Raw genomic sequence first — 19,407 nt, 5'->3', positions numbered from 1 at the left:
TACTCAAAGTATAATGTCTGCGGCACCTAATGGAGAAATTAAAGTGCGAAACTCAAGGAAAAAGTGCCAGGTTTTGAAACTTCCGTTGTCCGACAGACTGTATAGGTTTTTGGGGATACCCGTGAATTGGGTTTGAAAAAGACACACTCCCTCCCCCCGAAACTTAAGCACGTTCTTATGAGAAACTGTGATTTATCAATCGCAGAGACAGAAAGAGATTATTCACCACGAATTACGCGAGATTCGTTATGGATGCAATACGAAAAATAGCACGGAAAAATAAGGATCTATTGTCTAATCAAAAAATGACCCGTTTACGATTATTAATTCTTATATTCCTGCAAACAAGGTGTTTCAAATTGGTTTTTTCTTCAAGTTCAGTGAAGCTCTCCATTTCGCAGCGTGAAGCTCTCGGAGTCAGAGCTCTAAACTTCGGCAAAAATTGAGTTTTTAACCCGGTGGGAATCCCGAGAAATACTAGGTATTTCTACTCTCCAAACAATGTCCTCATTTCCGAGCTCGCAAAAATTCCGCGGGTATCACGACACTTGATGCAATAAAGTTTTACTTAACTTTTCATGAATTTCCATGGAAAAGGTTAGGTCACATAACTGTGTCAAGAGATTAAATGAACTCCTCAGCATCAGTCCTCAATCTCGCGGAGATCATCACTCAAACTTCCTATAACCGGTCAACAGGCGACCATAATTAAATGCGGAGGGGGAGGAAATTCTGGTCAACTGGCCGTGGGGAGATGGCATCGTTGTCCTTTTAACGGTCCCCGAGAGATGAGCGGACAGGATGGGAGACATTCTTCCCGCTCTCATCCGCCCACGATCAATATTTTTCCGGTGAGCGGATGTTGAAAACCGAACGGTTGACTTAGCGACGAGAAGATGTCGGACATGCCAGGTCTCGTCTGAGACATCGCACTTGCTGCAACTCCTTCCGATCGCACGAAACGATCGTGACATAAGAAAATGGCACTTATGATGAACGAAGGAAATGGAGCTTGCATCAGAGATGAAGTGAAGGCTTCAAGAGGATCGCTAAAGGGCGCGCCGACGACGAGAAAAGTAGTAAATGCCATTTCCGTGAAATTTTCAAAATATCACCTTCAAATTGCAATCTCCCTTAAAAAATTGGGATTCTTACGTTATTTTTATTCATTTTTTCATTGCTTCAAATAGTTCAGAAATTGTTGTACTTCATTACGGAGATATCTATACCCTATGTACCTATTCGTAAAAATGTTAATTAAAATGCTTATATAAATAATTTGTCTTGAATTAAAAACTGAGACCAGCTGTAATCACAAAATATTAGAAATGATTGTAATTAATAATAATAATAACGGTAATATAAATTCATTTATCGTAGAATCAACATCTAATTTGAACATAGAAATAAGGAAAATGCATCACGGCTCATAACAAAAATAAGCCGTAGGCACCGGACCACTTGTTGAGTAGTACACAATAAATGCTAAAAATCAAGTCGATATATGTTAACTAAAAATAAGCGTTGCTTAATTCGACCTAAGTAGCTGACAAAAATTAAGTAAAAATTTAAATATACTTTCAGAGCAGATGGAGAGATTTTACACGAGGCCGAATTCCTACCCGAAAGAGGAGAAACTTAATCCACCGCAGAAGACCGTAGATGGAACGCCCTAATTAAACAGTGCACGATACAGTAAATACAAGGAATATTGGAGAGAAGTCATATGCTGAAACGAGAACAAAGTTGCGAGAGACGATGCGAAGCGACCTTTAGATTGACGACAGCTGACGGCGGAATTCCGCAATTGAGAGATTGTAGAAATGAAGAGTGTGCGAAGAAAGAGAGCATTTGTTGACATTGCTAACGGGAATTCCACGGAAATGCCGAAGAGTGCAAGTAACTCTCGATGATCTCAGAGACTACACTTCCACAAGGTAATGGTGTCTCATGCAGAGCCATAAAAGCAGCCTCCGCACAATAGCTACTCACTTCCATGTACGTGCAGCATCCTCGGTTTACAGTTGCCTGCAAATACACGACACGGATGTGATGTGCAATGGTCTCTCGTTCTCTCGACATCAGCAAGGAAGGAAATTGTAAAGGAATTTTAACGGAAATGTGGTTTCGCTGAATGAATTTCAAGAGATTCCAGCCAATGAATCGTTACCAGTAACTGACAGAAAGCGTTATGTGGGACACCTTTTTTGAATGACCGAAACCTTGAGATTTCTTTAAATACGAAACGCAAGAAAAAGGTGGTTTTCGTATCTGTAGGTAGGTGGGCCACAAAATAAATAAAAACCTATTCAGTTGTTAGCAATTATAAAATATATCGTCGGCCGCGGTGGCGGCGGGGATAAGTTCTCGCCTACCATACCGAAGGTCGTGGGTTCGAGTCCCGCCTGGATAGGTTGCCCCTGCCAGGACATGGATGTGTGCGATCGCCTGTTGTTGATTGTTTAAACTTCCGATGCAAAGGCCTCTTTGTGCTGTTTTCGGGGGTAATTGAGATAAATAAAAAAATATGATAGAGGATAGAATACACGAAGCGAATCATCAGGCACTTCATCATGATATAATCATAAATTAATAGTAGTGGGCGAAACTTGGTGAAAGTCCATAATAGTAGGAATAGAGGGAAAAATAACTTTGCTATTTCCACATGGTAATTTATTGAGACCGACCAGGGTTTAATATTATCAAGGTCACGCTGTAACGAAACCATGGTCGGTCTCAATAAATTACCATGTGGAAATAGCAATGCTATTATTCCTTCTATTCTCAATATTATCATAATTCAGCAATAGCGAGATTGGTTTGATGCATCTCACCTTTCCGTTCTTCTATCTGCAAGCCTTTCCATATTGACGAGTTCCTTCTCATTTACATTCTTAATGATCTGTACAGTCTAACTCATTCGGAGATCAGGCATTTAATGACTTTGAAAAATCGCAAATAAATGACTGGGCTAGATCATCTGAGAATGCAATAAGAAGCCACAGCCATTGATATTTGAATTGATACCTGATAAAGATGACAGAATCCCACACGGAAGACAACATTGAGACTATGCTTCTAACGGGATAGCGCGGGGTGAAAAAAATACGATCCAAACCAAACAAAACCATTCTTCGGAATGAAGACTGCCGGGCTACCATAGTTGATGTAGCGTAGAAATGAAGAGTAACTCAGGAATGTAAATGGTGGACCAGTTTCCTTTTAAACTATTTCTAACGGGAATGTCGTGCGAATGGCAAAGAATACGCGTAGATTCTCAAGTGATCTCCTCTGGGAACACGACTCCGCAAGGCGATGACCACGCATCGAAGCCGTAAAAGTAGCCCGCCGAGCCCAACCACCCCACCCAACTTTCCATGTACGCGAAACACTTGCAGTTTACAGTTGACAAACACAAGACAAGGATGCCTCCTTCCTCGAGTGCTTTCGCCCTTTTCCTCTTGCCCGTCCCACCACCTACCCTTCTTAACCTCACTTGAACACACAAACGCACTCTTTCTTTGGACAACGGGAAGGAGAAGACGGGGATGCTAGCAGAAACGGTATACCGACACTAGCCATGGGAGATATCCCCTTCTGTACAAAAGCCAAAACTCGGTGGGAAAGGATGACGCAAGTTGCGGAAATTAATTTGGGAGGCGGGGGAACAACCTTGTTGGTATATTTCAAATGCAAACTATTTCATAAGTTCAAACGATTTAGGCGTGATACAGTGGAAGTTTGACCTACTGGAATAAAATATTGTTGCATTTTTCTAAAATTATTTTATACGTACGACGCGTTTCGGCTCACAGATCAATCATGTGATACAAGACCAGAGTCATATGATCAGATGGAAATTATAAAATAAGATGGAAAAGAACAACTACATTTTATTTCAACATGCACATTATATACCGGTAAATGGATAAAGAGAACTATTTGCATTGAAATTTTTAAAAAAACTTACCGGCAATTTTCCACAAATGCCTGTGAAAATATCCGCAAACGCATTCTTTCTTTGGGCAACGGGAAGAAGAAAACGGGGATGCAAGCAGAAACGCCATCCCGACATTAGCCGTGGGAGATACCCTTCTCATTAGGGCCGATCACAGTGGTAAAGTATGGAGCAAGTCGCAGAAATTAATTTGGTGGGGGGATTAACCTTGTTGGTATTTTTAAATGCACACTTTTATATGTAAATTCAACCGATTGTGGCGTGATATAGTGGAAGTTCGACATATTTAAATGAAAGGTAGTTGCACTTTTCCAACGCATCGTACGCATTAAATATTTGTGGAAAATTGCAACAATTTTATTTTAATATGCACACTATATTACCATTGAATGTATAAGTAAAAGTATTTACATATAGATTAAAACTTACAAACAATTTTTCACAAATTCTTGTGGATAATAATTGTGTTAGGGTACACATATAGGATTTTGCGAAAATACCCCAGTGAGTTTTAATTCACAATATGTTGTTATAAAATTCCACCAGATTAAGCCTGACACAACTCTATATTTACGTTGACTATTTCTCCAAATTTTCATTCATAAGTGAGTCAGGGAAATAAGTTGAGCACAAGCAAAAATATATGGCGATATGATTTTAAAATAAAGAAAGCACATAATTCAAGGAATGGCATAATTTTTTCCATCGATAATTTTTTCTGTTTGGTTTATCTTTAAATCAAATTTTAAGGATATTACAACAAATTTCGCACTTTAAATCAGCGTCCATGAGTGGTAAATATTTTTGGTCATGAATCGCGGACAAATAATTCACTATTCGGCATGGGAGGAATTGTAACTCTATATAAAGGGGGATACCACCATTTTTATCGAAGAACAGATATAAATAAGATTAAAGATACCGCTTTACAGTCACTGACGTGAGTTATGAAATAGGTCTATTAGTAGAGAATTGGTGCATTTACGGTAAACACTACTTTTTCTGTACAACGAATCCTACACTGAGCGAAAACCGACGGTTCCACTGTGAAATGGTCGTTTGACAGAGGTGGAGAGGTCTGGATAGGTTATAGTATCTTGTCATACATTTAATTGCTAATTACAAGGTAGCTAGATCGAAAAATAAAACATGAAAACTTATTGGATTTCCAGGAAAGTTGAAAAACTGACTTGGAAATGCTGAAAAGGGTGATAATCGTGTTCGTAAAAATATTTCCACAAATTCGCAGAAAGTTTTCCATGGATTATTATTCTATTCCAGCGTTTCAGCGTTTTCATAGTGGAACAGAGGGAAATTTCCTTCAAAAAGGTGGTCTTTGAATAGGAATATGAAATGCCATAAACCTGCTCACTGCAAAAAGGCTTGTTGCAATCGATTCCGTACAATAATGGTTTTTAAGAGGGGTGGTCGTTAAACTCTCCGAAGGACGAGGTGAGTCTGACAGGCACATGACGGAAAAAAATCCCTAATACGCCGTAACAAGTCTAACCAAAATTTTCCAATCAATAAATCATCTGTAGGATTCACAGGATGTAGACAATAAGGGAAAATATTTTCTTTCATTTCTGAGTATTTATTTATTCACAAAAACAAAGCAAGCCAAAATGTAAAAATCGCAAGTCTCGTTTGACCCTCTGAAGGTAGGAGCACCAGAAAAACCGATACCTGTGCCTCTAAGATCGGCAGCGCCCTACGCAGGGTTAAAAGAGGTTCCACAAAATTTTTGTCAAAATTAGCATATTTTTATTTATTTATCTCCATTACCCCGGAAAACAGCACAATGTGACCTTTACATCGGGAGCTTAAACAATAAACAACAGACGATCACACACACCCATGTCCAAGAAGGGGAAATCTATCGCGGCGGAAAACGAACCCGCGACCTTCGTTATGGTAGGCAAGGACTTATCCCCGCCGCCATATCTGTTCTAATAGATAAATTTATTATTTAGATTCCCATTATTCGGCACTATTAGTAGTACCGATTTGAAATATATATTGGGTATTGCGAGCGACTTACAAAACAGTACTCGGTAATCCACTTAATACCGGTATTTATTGTCCATCTCTAGTTCACGGCACGGTGATGGCATTCCGAAAGAGGAGCAGGAGATCTCAACGGTCGGTCGGAGAACTGGTCGTCCGTCGGTGGAGGCGGAGAAAGAGGGGAGAGAAGGAGGGGGCATTGGTTATCAATGGGCGGAAGAGAGAGGGAGGAGAGGAGACTGCAAAACGGTTTTGTTCCGAGTCACGCCGCGGGCAGCAGCAGCGGCAGCAATGGCTGGAGGAGGAGGGTTCGAGGTCCCGGGAGGATGAGCGGTTGGATCGGTCTGATGTCGTCGGAAAGAGATGCGGAGGACGAGGACAGCTAGATTTATGCAAGTCGAAATGGAATACAATAGTCGTCCACCATCAAATTTACGGAGGAATCGTATAGTGATTTAAAGATCGATTTCGATTAAAATTTAAAATCGAGCTTTAATACATAGTCAAAGATCGAGAAAATCGAAATCGAGCCATGATCTTGCAGTTTCGATCCAAACTCGATTTTTAAACTCTGATCTTGACCATTTCGTTTGATCTCAGCAGCGTCAATACCATCGTTAAATCAACGTTGCCGCTTGCGCATTGAACTTATTTGCTACAATACAACTGTCAACATTAGTTTTTACCGTAAATGCACCGATTCTCTACTAGCTTATTATTTAACTCTCGTATATCATCCATTCTTCTATAAACCGAGGGATAAAAAACTTAATTCAGAGGTTGTATCGGGTAGTGAGTGTTTTGAAAACACCGAGGCGATGCTTCTCCTATTGATTTTCCCCTTGATTTTAATATTTATCGACCAATGATATCGATTTATTCGATGTACCGATGTCGATGTGGAATCGCCATTATCACTCGCCTCTCCTATTGACTTTCCACTTGAATTTACGGTTTATCGACCATTAATATCGAGTCATTCGATATATATCGAAGTCGATTTAGTATCGCATGTATCACTCGCTTCTCCTATTGACCTTGCAATTTATTTTCCGTTTTATCGACCAATATTATCAAATTATTCGATATTTCGATGTGGTACCGATATATCCAGTTATTCGATATATCGATGTGGTATCGCTTGCATCACTCGCAGGCGAACGAAGGAGCAGGAAGGGGTCGGAAGTTGGTAAGCAAGGGGAGAGGGCTTCTACCTAGTCCGACCACCCCGTCCCAGCTTGTCCTTAACATTCGCACTCGCCTCACGTCCAATCCGCAAGCGACCGCATCTTCCCCGCCGCGGAGTCGCTTTTCTTTTTAAAGAAAGGGAAGGATGAGAAAAAAATACCTTACACGGTGACCGGCACTAAATTAGCGAAGAACTCACCACCACCCTCCTTCCAACCCCCGACAGAATTAAAAGAGCAAACAGTTATCCCATTCAATGTAAAATGACTATTTTGGTCACCCCAGCCGCGGGGGCAGTTTTTTTCCTAATCCTTTCGTGCCGATGCAGCCATAATCAAGCAGCTACCGCTATGACTGTTAGTTAGTGCTTCTTGGCTATTTTTTTATTATTCAAGTGTTCCAGTTCGTTAGATCCAGTTCATTCTGTGGCCTTCGATCGACAACTAACACCACATCCATTACCCAAACAAGTTGAAACCTGTCACCACGCACGAACTTGAACTGAGTCACGTAATTTTAATCTTCGGCCCATTAAAATATAAATGACAACTTGTTACCCAAGCAGCTGGCAATATTCATCGGATACCTAAATAATGTTGATATATCCAAAACACGTTGTAATTATACGATGGATATTCTGACAACGTAACATAGATATCCTATTTGTAACATCCACGACGAGTTGTAAAAATAACGACTAATAGATATACAATTTGTGATATCCGTGGTATTAAAACACTGTTATTGCTTACAGTATCATTGAGAAACATATGTTCTGTATAGAATTGAAGAGCACAAATGTTTTGTTTGCATTCCTGGGGATTACCAACAACCATAATAAGCACACCCATTATCTCCTCATTAGATATTGTGAAGATATGTGAGAGATGCTGTTATATGAAACTCCATGTCCACTATTGGACATCGCTGCAACGTTGTCGGGCACGTCCTTTGGATATTTGACAGAGATCCACACAATGTCAATTGGATTTGGATATTGCACGGATATCATATGTTAATGCTGAAAATGTTGCCTGGACGTTGCAGGGATATTGCTTGCTGCTTGGGTATAATAAAACTGAATAAAACACTAAGATTTCCTCTTGATAAGAGTGGGAATATCTTTTATAATTGAGGATAAGGTCCTTTTATATTCAAAACATATGCCTAAGTAAATTTTCAACTTGAAGGCTTTTACGTAGTTATTTAGATTGTTGATACAATGAAAAATAAATTTTCGAAACATCGGCACATAAGATTCATATATGAAAGGACCTAAATCTCAAGAATTCATATTTAAAAAATTAAAACAATAGGTCTAGGGCAATATAAATAAATGAATGGGAATATAGCACAAATTCAACCATATCAACGACTACCAATAACTAGAAATAACAATATAAATTCTTACATGCACTCGGATTCCGCATAAGACGATACTATTTTAATTATACCACAGAGTATACATAGCGAGTAACCGTCTTCGATCTTTTGGTTGTTCTAATGAAAAGGGCTCTGAGTTTTTTGCGTAGATGTGAGTACCTACAGCAGACAACATGACCGTGAGGTGCTTCCTCATTTATCGTCACCGTAACTCATCTCCGCAAGATGGTTTGTCGTAGAGAAATAAAAGCCGGTCGAGTGATAAAATATCATGTATCATCCACATCTCCTGGCAAACTCTTCCGCGAGCGCACGCAAAGGCTGTCGGGAAGACAAGCAGGCACGCAAATCCCCCGCGCACGCACGAAGGGATCCTCTCGGATCAGATGAGCGTCCAAGGCGAGATGGTGACGCCACCGGGGCTCGAACCCAATAACACCCTCTCGAGTCCATTACCAGGCATGAAAAATGATATTAAAAAACTAATTTAACATAATAATTCACCAAGCAACTGCTAATTTAAACTCATACTATGAACACTCTTTCCTACGACCGTATGCATACTTATCATCCATATGTCGAGTATTATCCGGACAAAAAAGACGCTTGAATTCAACCAAGTGGAGATAAGTCACAATAGATATTTTTCATAACTTTTTTAAGCTGATTGTATTAAAATTTTCGCATACATGACCACTTCACTGCACCCACAGCTTGAAAAAGTTGTAATAAATGGCTATGACCGACTTCGTCAACTACTTATACTACGACGATAAGTGGGAGTGGTGTTAATTTGGTGCAGCGATTAAATTCCTATCATAGGGCTATCATTTAAATTATCATCCCTTAAATTTAAATTGAAGAAATATATGAAGCGCTCAGAAAGGCAATAACAAAATTTACTATTGTGTTGATGTGTTTACTAAAACGGGTCACTCAGACCAATTTATTAACCCGAACAAACAAACACAAAAACTCAGGTAGTTGGATATGACTTTCCATTGACATTTGAAATGTCCATTTTAGTTTATTAGATGAAAATCCCACAATTTCAAGCCACTTCACTGCGCTCGTAGAAAGGTAACTGGTAATGACCGAATGACTTAGTTAACTACTGATCAGCTAGCGATAGTCAGATATGAGGTAAAGCGCTTCCATCACCTATTAAGCCATACTGTTTCGAAATATGCCGAGATACAATACATTCGAAGAAATTATAGAATCAATATAGAATGTAATATCACCTTCCTCTTATTATTTGTTAGACTGAGGAACGAACTACCAAAATATTTGCAATTTGCAACTTACCATTAGTTGGACCCAAATTTTTTTAAATATTCTTTTTCAAAATATGAGATATCCGAGGAGTAGTTATGACTTTTTTGGGTGAGTCGACAACTAAGGCCATTAGCAGCGCATTCGTTCGACTGATTAATAATTGAATGAAAATTATAAACAAAATATGTATAACAATGCTAATGCATAATAATACTAATGCTAATTCATAATAAACAAAGCGATCTATCATTAAAAATTGGTTTTACAGCTATTCAATTCACATAGACAGTGATTTTTAATACACTCTTTAATAGAACATATATAATATTAAAACCGGTGGATTTTTAATTTATAAAATAAAATGAAAACATTTCGAGGGAATCATTCCTGTAAATATTTCTCCTAAAAATTATTTTGAAAAAAAAAATATTTTAATAAAAAATTGGACCGGAAAGGGTTAAAATTAACCATGAAGATTAAATCAAAAAATTGCCACTAATTTTTGATGGCAGCGCTGCGATCATTAAAAGGAAGGAAAAAGATAGAAAACATGAAATCAAATTTTATGACATCAAAGTTTATTAAAAAATAACCGCGGGAAAAACGTTTTTCGTAAAAAATATTCTTATACTGAAATATTCCTTCGTAAAGTGCTACAAAATTCTTAAATTTACGATGGCTCTTATCGCTAGTACCATCAGATGTCTGTGAAAGAGGATTAAAAAACTTATTTTTGTAATATCTTCAACCATAGCGCGATGTCCGCTACCTTGCTACGCCTCCCCCTCCCACGTATCGCGCTCAACAGTTATAGAGCGCAGGCCGTCTTGCAACCCCTTCGCCGCCCATATCCGCTAGAGGCACGGCATCTCTTCCATCCCCGCCGCTACGGGAGCGTTTGAGGAAGACTCCAGCTGGAACGAATAGATTCCGCGTCCCATCCACCGGAGCGGTTCATCCTCCTGCTTCTCGGAAAGAGGAACGACTTTCGTGCCTAATGAACCAAGCAATACGTGGCGGGCCTTTTTTTTAACTCCATTTCTTTCGTTCACCAAAACCGCAGACCGTGGTCTCAGATTCTTGGTTCCATTATTATCAAGGTCATCTTCGACCAACCGATGTCAACACTGGTGCCGAAGCAAACCCAATGCGGGTTTTATGGAAGCTACAAATCATCTGCATATAGGCATGTTCAGTTGGTATTAATTCCAACAGTTGGTAATAAAATACTTCTCTGCGTCATAGGGCAGCTCGATATTAACAATGGCATGTTTATTCATGATTTAATACACTGATAAAAGCTTTGTAAATTCCACACAACTTTTTATTTGCTTAATTCCGACCAATATCAACACTCGCATGTCATCATCGATAATGTTTACCATGTTTCCTAATATCTGGAGTTAAGAAAATAAAAACTGTATGGAATTTACATAGTTTTAATCTATTAAACAACTAATTCGACGTCTCACAAAGCTGACGGACTATTGAAGATAAATGACCTGTAACGATTGACATAAGCAACCACATGATGTAGAATACAACAGGAATTTGTTTTTTAAGAGATTTCAACAATTACACTAAAACTTGATTAAAAATTTGAACTTGACTACATTTCCAGCTAGCAAGGTCCAATCATGCCAAGCAATAATGTGGTGGGTAACGGAAAAATGATAGGGGATGTGAAATTACTGACGATTATACGTACAATATGATATATTTCAACGGATACCTCGATATATATCAGATATCGGAAAAAATATACCAATGTGAAGAAGAATTTTGAGAGGCGTGAATTGCCAAATAGGTTTCAAAACAATGAATGCACACTTGCATTTGGAAGGGGGTTTAATCCCGATAAGCTCACTCGATCACTGTGGGATTGTGAAAAGTAAATTACTCCTTTACAGATAACCTCTTCCGTTATCTGCGTGGTATGATTGCATATGGATGTCCTCACGTGATTTCATCGAGGGTGAGTAATGAACACAGACTTTCGTGTTTACTTGTTATCGGTGAGAGTTTTTTTTAATAAAAATTAACGTTGAATTAGAACGCGAAATTCACTTTTTTCCATGTTCGTTAGAATTCGCTTGATTTTCTGCTTTCAATGACTATCAAACGCGAACTAAATGACGGAACTAGCTCAAAATTTCACAGTTGTTCACAAATAAATGGTAACTAACGGGAGTATTGTTGTATTAACGATATTGTTGTAGCTACTTCGCGGGAAATCAAAAAGTCACGTAACGAAAAGTTAATTGTTCAGCCTGTGAGAGAAAGATCCTTTATATACATACACAAGATGTACCAAACAGGAAAGAAAATAGGATTCGCCATCCTCCGCTCCATCTCCCACGCTCGATTCAATTTCCTGCACCCATGCACCCCGCACCTCTTAGCCTCCCACATCACTTTGTTTGGCAAAAGGAGGCACGCCAGTGCGTGTACAATGCATACAACAGCAGCATCCAGCCGAGTGAGCGGCGGACGCCGCCCTCGCAGTGACATCCCACCACGGGCAAAGCTTCCCACTCGACGGCCCCACAGCAACGGATCGCCCTCGTATGTGTACTCTGCCAACCACCACGCCACCGCACCATGCATCTCCGCTTACACACAGAAACAATACACACTCAGAAGGCAAAGGAGGAGAATTTAAACACGCAAGGGCTTGGATTTATATTTTTTTCTCGGGCGGGGGGAATCAGTCATCGATAAAGTCTAAAATATTTGTAAAATATATCATTTCAGATTTCTAAAAAGATATTTCTTTACTCACCATGAAGCACATTAACATGAATACGCTTAATAATGAAGAAGTACTTGAAACTAAACAATGCACATGCAGACGCTAAGAGGGAGAAGTTATACACACGGCGGCGTGGATTGTTTTCTCGGTTAAAGTAGAGAATCATAGTCAATGAACTCTAAAATATTTTCATAATATTACATTACATATAATAATAATTTGAACTAAATAGCGTACTTAAAGGAAATCGGCACGATTCACCAGTTGCGACCACCATTTGTGATGTGAATATTAAATATGTTGACCTGTATCCCTATGTGCACTTTGTTGAGTATCTAATTTCACCGTACGCAGGGGTAAAATAAGGTTATGGAAATTAAATTTCATGAGTTTTTAAATTGCTGTGTGCAACATGAGAGAATAGAGAGCGTTACACAGCTTTATAACGAATTAGGCTGGAAGTCGCTAAAGACTCGGAGGCTACGAGATAATTTAGATTTCTTGAATAACTAAAAACAGATAACTTTCAGAGTGATGCGGGAACACTATTATGAAACCTCGCCTAATTTCCTAGTCCAACAGAACCGTTCAAATAAGATATATTTTTCCGTACAAATGGGTTATTAATTCCTTTTTCACCCGAACAATAGATGACTACGAATGCTAGGTAGAACTCATGCAGTTGAATCCCGTAAAGCTCACCTCAAGTTTTTAGTATTCTTGCACAGGTTAACGGTTGGTGTTCTAACAACACCCGCCACTCTCCTATTGAGGCAGATTGTAAGGATAAACGTATATGCAGATAAATTTGGTTAGCACGATGCGATTTGTTTGAACCACATAATGAACATGGCCACACTTGAGTGTGCAGTAATAACAACGAAATGAGTAATGGAAACTATCCAACACAGATATTATGTTTTCCAATTACCCTCGGTGTAAACAATCCTCTTCACAAACAGAGCCTGCTGATTATCTTGTAAATAGCTCTCGTAAGGCTTTTAGCGAGTGAACTGTAATGATTCGAATGAGATATGTTCGAATCAGCATGGCTTATTTTTGTATACGCAAAATCCACTGCAATCACATTATAAGTGTTCCTGAGGATGGTTGAATCCTCCGAAGAATGAATTGCTTTACTTTCAACATTTATCGTTTTGATAAGGCATAGTTTTTACTCACCAACTAGGTACGTAACACTTCCACAAGTTTTCCTGAATAAGACTAGAGAAATATTTGCAGTTTGATTTGAATGCCCTCGAAATTGTCGAGATTCGTTTAATTTTTATTCGAAACTTGTACTCGGAGATGGATTCGGTTCTTTTTTAAATGAAAATCCTTCATTATTACACCATTAAATTCTCCTTTCTTCCCCATTAACACCTTGAAGCCCGTGGTGTCTTCATGTGCGGGTTGCGAGAAAGGGCTTTTGCTGTTTTTTTTATAAAATCATTTCCCAATCCAAACAAGTACATTTAGGATCCGCTAAATGACACCACCTTCCATGCAATAACACCAGTTAGCCCCGTCAACGCCCACGGGTGCTATATGGCACCAAGTGCAGTGCCGAGCCAATACTCCTGCAATGCATTTAATATGTGAGCTTTTGCGTACATTTCGGTGCCCATACTTAGTAGAAGGTTCCCTCTATTATTGACTTAGTTTAAATTTTTTTCATTGTGTTGAGCTCATATGTATTTTATAAAAGTGAAAGATATGTGATTTAAAAAAAAACTTTGGGCGCTGACGGGTGGAAGAGGCTAAATGGTTCGGGTCCGAGAAAAACTCAAGGAATACTTTTCCACGGAATCAAATACGACAGCCCGAGCTCTACTCGGGTTCCTGGCAGAAAATATATATTCCCAGATGTCCTCGGGCTTGGGGTAAGTGTTAGAGTGCAGGCGCCAGTCCCTGGAGGAGGAGGATCGCCACCGTGCAGACGAGCGTTGGACTCGCAATCCTCCAATGTTTCCAGCGCAGCCAACCGCCCGCCCGCTGGCCCACCCCACGAAAACAAAAATAATGAGACCGAATAAACGTGGCCATTCCCCGCAGCACACATACACACACACGGCGCTTCGCTCTGCCTCCGCCGTGCTGATGCCACCAGCGGAAGAATGCTCAAAAAGAAAACATTCACGGGGTGAACAGAGGCGATTGAACCGAAAACAAACATTTTTACTTTCGTACTGAAGCCCAACAGCTCGCACCAAAACTGACAACGATAGCCCGAGGGTGGAAATCTTGGCTGATTTCCAATAGTTTTCTCTTGTTCCTCCGACACAATCGAAATTCTTTTTCCTTTAAAACTACACATTATACAAATTCGAATTTATCAAGTTAGATTGCTTTTATTGGTTGCCACAGGTAGCACTCACACAATATTGGTGCAGCCGAAGCTTGTGGTTGGAATTGAACTTTTTTTCATCTTAATATTGTGCTTTGTACGCAGTTCAAATATTTATTGTCATGACTAGGAATATACAATACCGTAAAATTTTCAGGTACCCTTCATCATCTACAAGTAATATTGAAAATTAGAGGTGAATTCAGGTTTAACGTGCTGAAAACGGCTTCCGTTACGTTAATATCGGCAAAAAGGATATACTTCCACGAAGCCACAGCCAATTTTGTAAATTTAACCAATCCCAGAAAATACGGGTGTAGGGCAGGAGACAGTGATGATACTACTAAGATGGTAATCCTAGGTTAACCATCCCGCGAGCATTTGATATTTTTTGAGGCAAGCACGAGACGTATTTAAAGCTTAACAATTTCTCCGGATATTCTTATATTTACTGGAAGGAGTAAAATTACCAACGACTCCCAGTGCGACAAGGCGCTCTAGGCATTTGTACCACGTCCAAAGTTTAGTCTGATCCAATATTCCAGGAGCGAATTCTACCACCGTCTTCAGGGATAGTTCCTGATTTCAAACGATCGTAGCTTCGTATCTCATTGATCGTAGCTTCAAAGCAAATGGAATTTTAATCCAGAGGCCATGCACGTAGTCAATTATTTGTTTCAGGGGTTTAATGTGGCTAAGTCTACTTCTAGTGGTAATAAGCCTTAGTGCAGAAAGTGAATAATTCACGCTGGCGCACCCCTAAATGAAATGGCTTCTAAATAAAAAATATCGCTAGCGAAACGTCGGATATTTGTATCCGGAGTTTAAAGGGGCTAATTCTACTGCAAGTGATAAGGAGCCTTTAGTGAATAAAGTGAATAACTCCCGTTGGCAAAACCCTAAATAAAATGGCTAACTTCGCAATCGAAACATCAGATAATTTGCAACTTCAGATAGTTATGAAGACCCGAGAACACCACTTCCAAAAAATTTTCTGAGAAAACAAAGGGATTTAAACTTCCGTGATTTCATAAATCCATTCGTCCAACATCACTGTACTCACTGAAGAGATGGGTGCCTCCGAACGCCGGCGAACGGGTGTGGGCGTCGGCGTCTCCTCTTTCCGGGCAAGAGCAGCAGCGCCTCTCGCGGTCCCTGTCACATGAACACGCGCCCCCGGAGTCGCTCCTCCGGCAAGGGAGGAGGCTGCGAAGGATCCCTCCTCCGGGAGAAGGCGAAACGCCCAACGCCAACCACCACACCACCTCCGCACTCCCCAAATCCCACCTCCTGCTTCAGCGACAGTCGATGACCGACTCGCGAGACCTCCTCCTGGCCGCCGCCGCCGCCGGATGGAGCGTAGACGTGGCAACGCCGTCGGAGGCCGCCGCAGGCGACGTTGCCAGTTTTACCCCGGCGCGGCGGCGGCGAATATTCAACCTCCACCTCCCGGTTCGCGGGCGGCCCACCTGTTCTCCACCTCCCTACACCGATAACTCCACCTCCACGCCCTCACTCCACTGCTCACAGAGTATCTTCTCCTTCTCCACCTCCCCCCCCACTTTCCGCGCCTCCTCCTCCTCCTCCCACGGCACCGCAGAACGGAGAACGTATATGGAGAGGAGCTGGAGAGAGTGGGAGGGATTGCAGTTGCAGGGTGTGGGGTGGAGAAAGGACAGATCTGCAGGGGAGATTGGCAGGGAGGTAAGTGGTGGAGGAATCAGGGGGGCCTTCCTCCCGTGGCTCCAGAGGAGTGGAAAAGTGCACGACATTTAATAGCCCCTTTAATTCCAGCGACCTCAACGGGCGGCCTGTAGTTATAGACTTACCCCGTCCGACTCAGGTTCCGCCTCCTCCCTCTCTCTCTTCAATACACCGTCCCTATGGCGAGGGTGGTCCAGGATCGCATGGTCCTGACTTCGCATCCCAGCGGGAGCAACCTGCAAAGAGATGGAGCCTTAGTACTCCAGAACCCATGCGCGCAGCCAGAAATTTGTTCCACGCGCTAGGGGGGAACTCATTACAATATAATTTATTGTTCTCATATTGTTACATCTGATTGGAACACTGTTTTTAAAAGTTTAAAGCTAAGCAATCAGTTAAATGCCTTATGATCCAATACTCCTGGAGTATTGGATGCCTTATCAGTTATGCCTTGGTAAAGTAAATAATTTGAAGTCATTAACGAATGAAAATATACAAAAACAATGCAGAGCATACATGCATGGCTATGAAATGGCCTCAGCGTTGAAATGGTCAATTAGGTTTAGCCAGTCAGAAATAAGTACATTTTTATCTGAATTTTCGCAGGGATGAAGAGTCCGATTAGTTTAGGAAGGTTGTTCCGTGATTTTTGAAAAGTTGTGGACTGAGAGTGGGATACATGAAGATAGTTGGGTTCCACTCTAGTAACAACATGAAGTCCACTAACTAGTGAAAATAAGTCTACTGATACTGGTTGCTTAAAAGCCGTCCCCTTAGAGAGCCGAAAGTGAATTAAGTCCCTTGACGCATAAACCAGTGACGTGAGATTCCGCTATCGATGCGGAAAAATTAATTTAATTTAAATAGTATTATTACAATTGGGAGATGATATCCCATGTGGACACCCCCGGAGAACACTGCGAGTGCCGAAAGAAATGAAACTGCCACTTCTGAAGTTCGAGAATCTAGAGCTTTAACCCCCCCTACCCTGAAACTAACACTCATGCGGCTAAGTCTGTGGAGAACTCTGCTATATCACATCAAAAACAGGCTTCGATTTTAACAATAGGTTTAAGTAATTAGACGCTGTATGGTCTTAGATTCTCCCGTTACATCAAGTTCAGAAAGGATTCTCGGGTTTTCTACCGAGTAATTTTCTCATTGTCTGCCGACGTTTCGAAGAACGACTTGAACCTCATCCTCAGGGATCCGCCGCAAGTCGTTCCTCGAAACGTCGCCAGACATGGAGCCAATTACCCGGTATAAAACCCGAGAATCATTTCTGATTAGACGTTGGGGAATGTTGCGCTAACTTGGCAAAAAGCTTGGCCATTCAAGTTTTGAGGAACCTGAAGAAATTTAGAGGATTTATGAAGCCCCTATTAAGCCCCTACCCAGCTGAGAGCTGGCGGATTAAGGGTAGGGGGAAGAAAAGGCGCCGTCAGCGGCGTAACTAGGAATATGCTTTGGGGGGAATTAGATGGCCTGAGGTGCCCCAGGTAACTTTTTTCGGGAAATTTTTTTAAAAATTGACATGCCTGGAAATACATTTTACATCATCTTGGCACTTGAAATTTAACTTTAAGCAGATGCAGTTATTATATGTCTAAACTATACAACGATTTTAAATATGTTTTTTTTCCCTGGGACTTTGGGGGGGATATATCCCCTCATCATCCCCCCCACAGTTACGCCACTGGGCGCCGTAATCAAATCGCAGATGTCCTAAAAGCAAAACGGTTTCACAAGAAGACGGTGTTGGGCCATTGTCCTCCCACCGGGATAAGGATGATCATCAATACATCCGACTAAGGAGCGAAAAGTCAGCATTGGCAAATTCTCTCTGTGAATGAAACAGCAAACCAATACTCGGACACCAAAGTCATGGAATGTGAAAAGTACGCCACGACTTTTAGACGCGCCAAGCCCATCCCGCGGGCTATCACGAGAAGGGCGCCAACAAATAACAAAAACCAAGGGTCGCACTCTACGACGATGACATGGAATTGATCCAAGGGAAATATATGTGTATCACGATCCCGATCGCAGATTTCGATTACCTCAAGCGAGATGAAAAATTATGTCTTTGTTAGTACACCCACGCATCGCGAAATTTTGCAATTCAAAATATTTTTTCAATTGCATCATAAGTAAGGCAATGTTAAACTCATATTGCCGTTCCCGAAAAGATGACGGGGATAAAATGAACGAAATGAAATCAAATACTACGAACCTATGTTTCTTTATATTTGAACACTCGACACATCAGGAAGAATCCAGTGGTAATCAAATTCAGAGGCAAAATTAATGGACGCCTGTTTTCACTGGAAAGAATAAACATTTAGCAAACACCGCAGTAAAATTCCAAGTTCTAACCTGCCTTTCAATTTCGAATATTTCCAAGAATTGATGATGTTCCACTGATATTTTATTGGGACATTTCCATCACACGGCCGCCAATAAATTTTGTTCGTCCGTCTTACTTCGAGGCAGTAACGGTATCCTGGCTGGGTACTAAACATACTGGAAACATAAACGACGACCTAATTGGGCGATTTTCAATTAATTCTCAGAGATATTAACTCGTAAGAGCAGTTCCATTTAGCAATGTTAACTTTTTAAAGGTCGTCGAGTGTATCACATTAAACAAGTTTATGATAACAATCGACAGGTTAGCTTCGATGGAAACCCCGTTAGGACAGGAAGAACTCCTCTTCGAGAACGAACTTTTCTTTTTACGCCTGTCGTTTAAGGTCACCGTTTCCCAAAAGGGAGTTGCCCAGCTTCCTG

At 40.7% G+C, this 19,407-nt stretch overlaps 1 protein-coding gene across 3 annotated transcripts in view; it reads right to left on the bottom strand.

Annotated features, from left to right (window-relative positions):
• Positions 1-16,215, bottom strand: part of LOC124158684 — a 141,067-nt gene extending 124,852 nt beyond the window's left edge. For 2 of the 3 annotated variants that reach the window (XM_046533916.1, XM_046533917.1), the window contains exon 1: positions 15,977-16,199. The gene's annotated coding sequence lies outside the window, so the exon portion shown is untranslated. Of the gene's footprint in view, positions 1-15,976 lie in introns of all 3 variants that reach the window. The other variant, XM_046533918.1, reaches the window with a different exon arrangement.
• Between the last annotated feature and the right edge of the window lie 3,192 nt (positions 16,216-19,407).

Source organism: Ischnura elegans, chromosome 5 (genome assembly GCF_921293095.1).
Source record: "Ischnura elegans chromosome 5, ioIscEleg1.1, whole genome shotgun sequence".
NCBI classification, from domain to species: Eukaryota; Metazoa; Arthropoda; class Insecta; order Odonata; family Coenagrionidae; genus Ischnura; species Ischnura elegans.
Note: the sequence above shows the minus strand (reverse complement) of the source record. Positions and strands in the feature narration are given on the sequence as shown.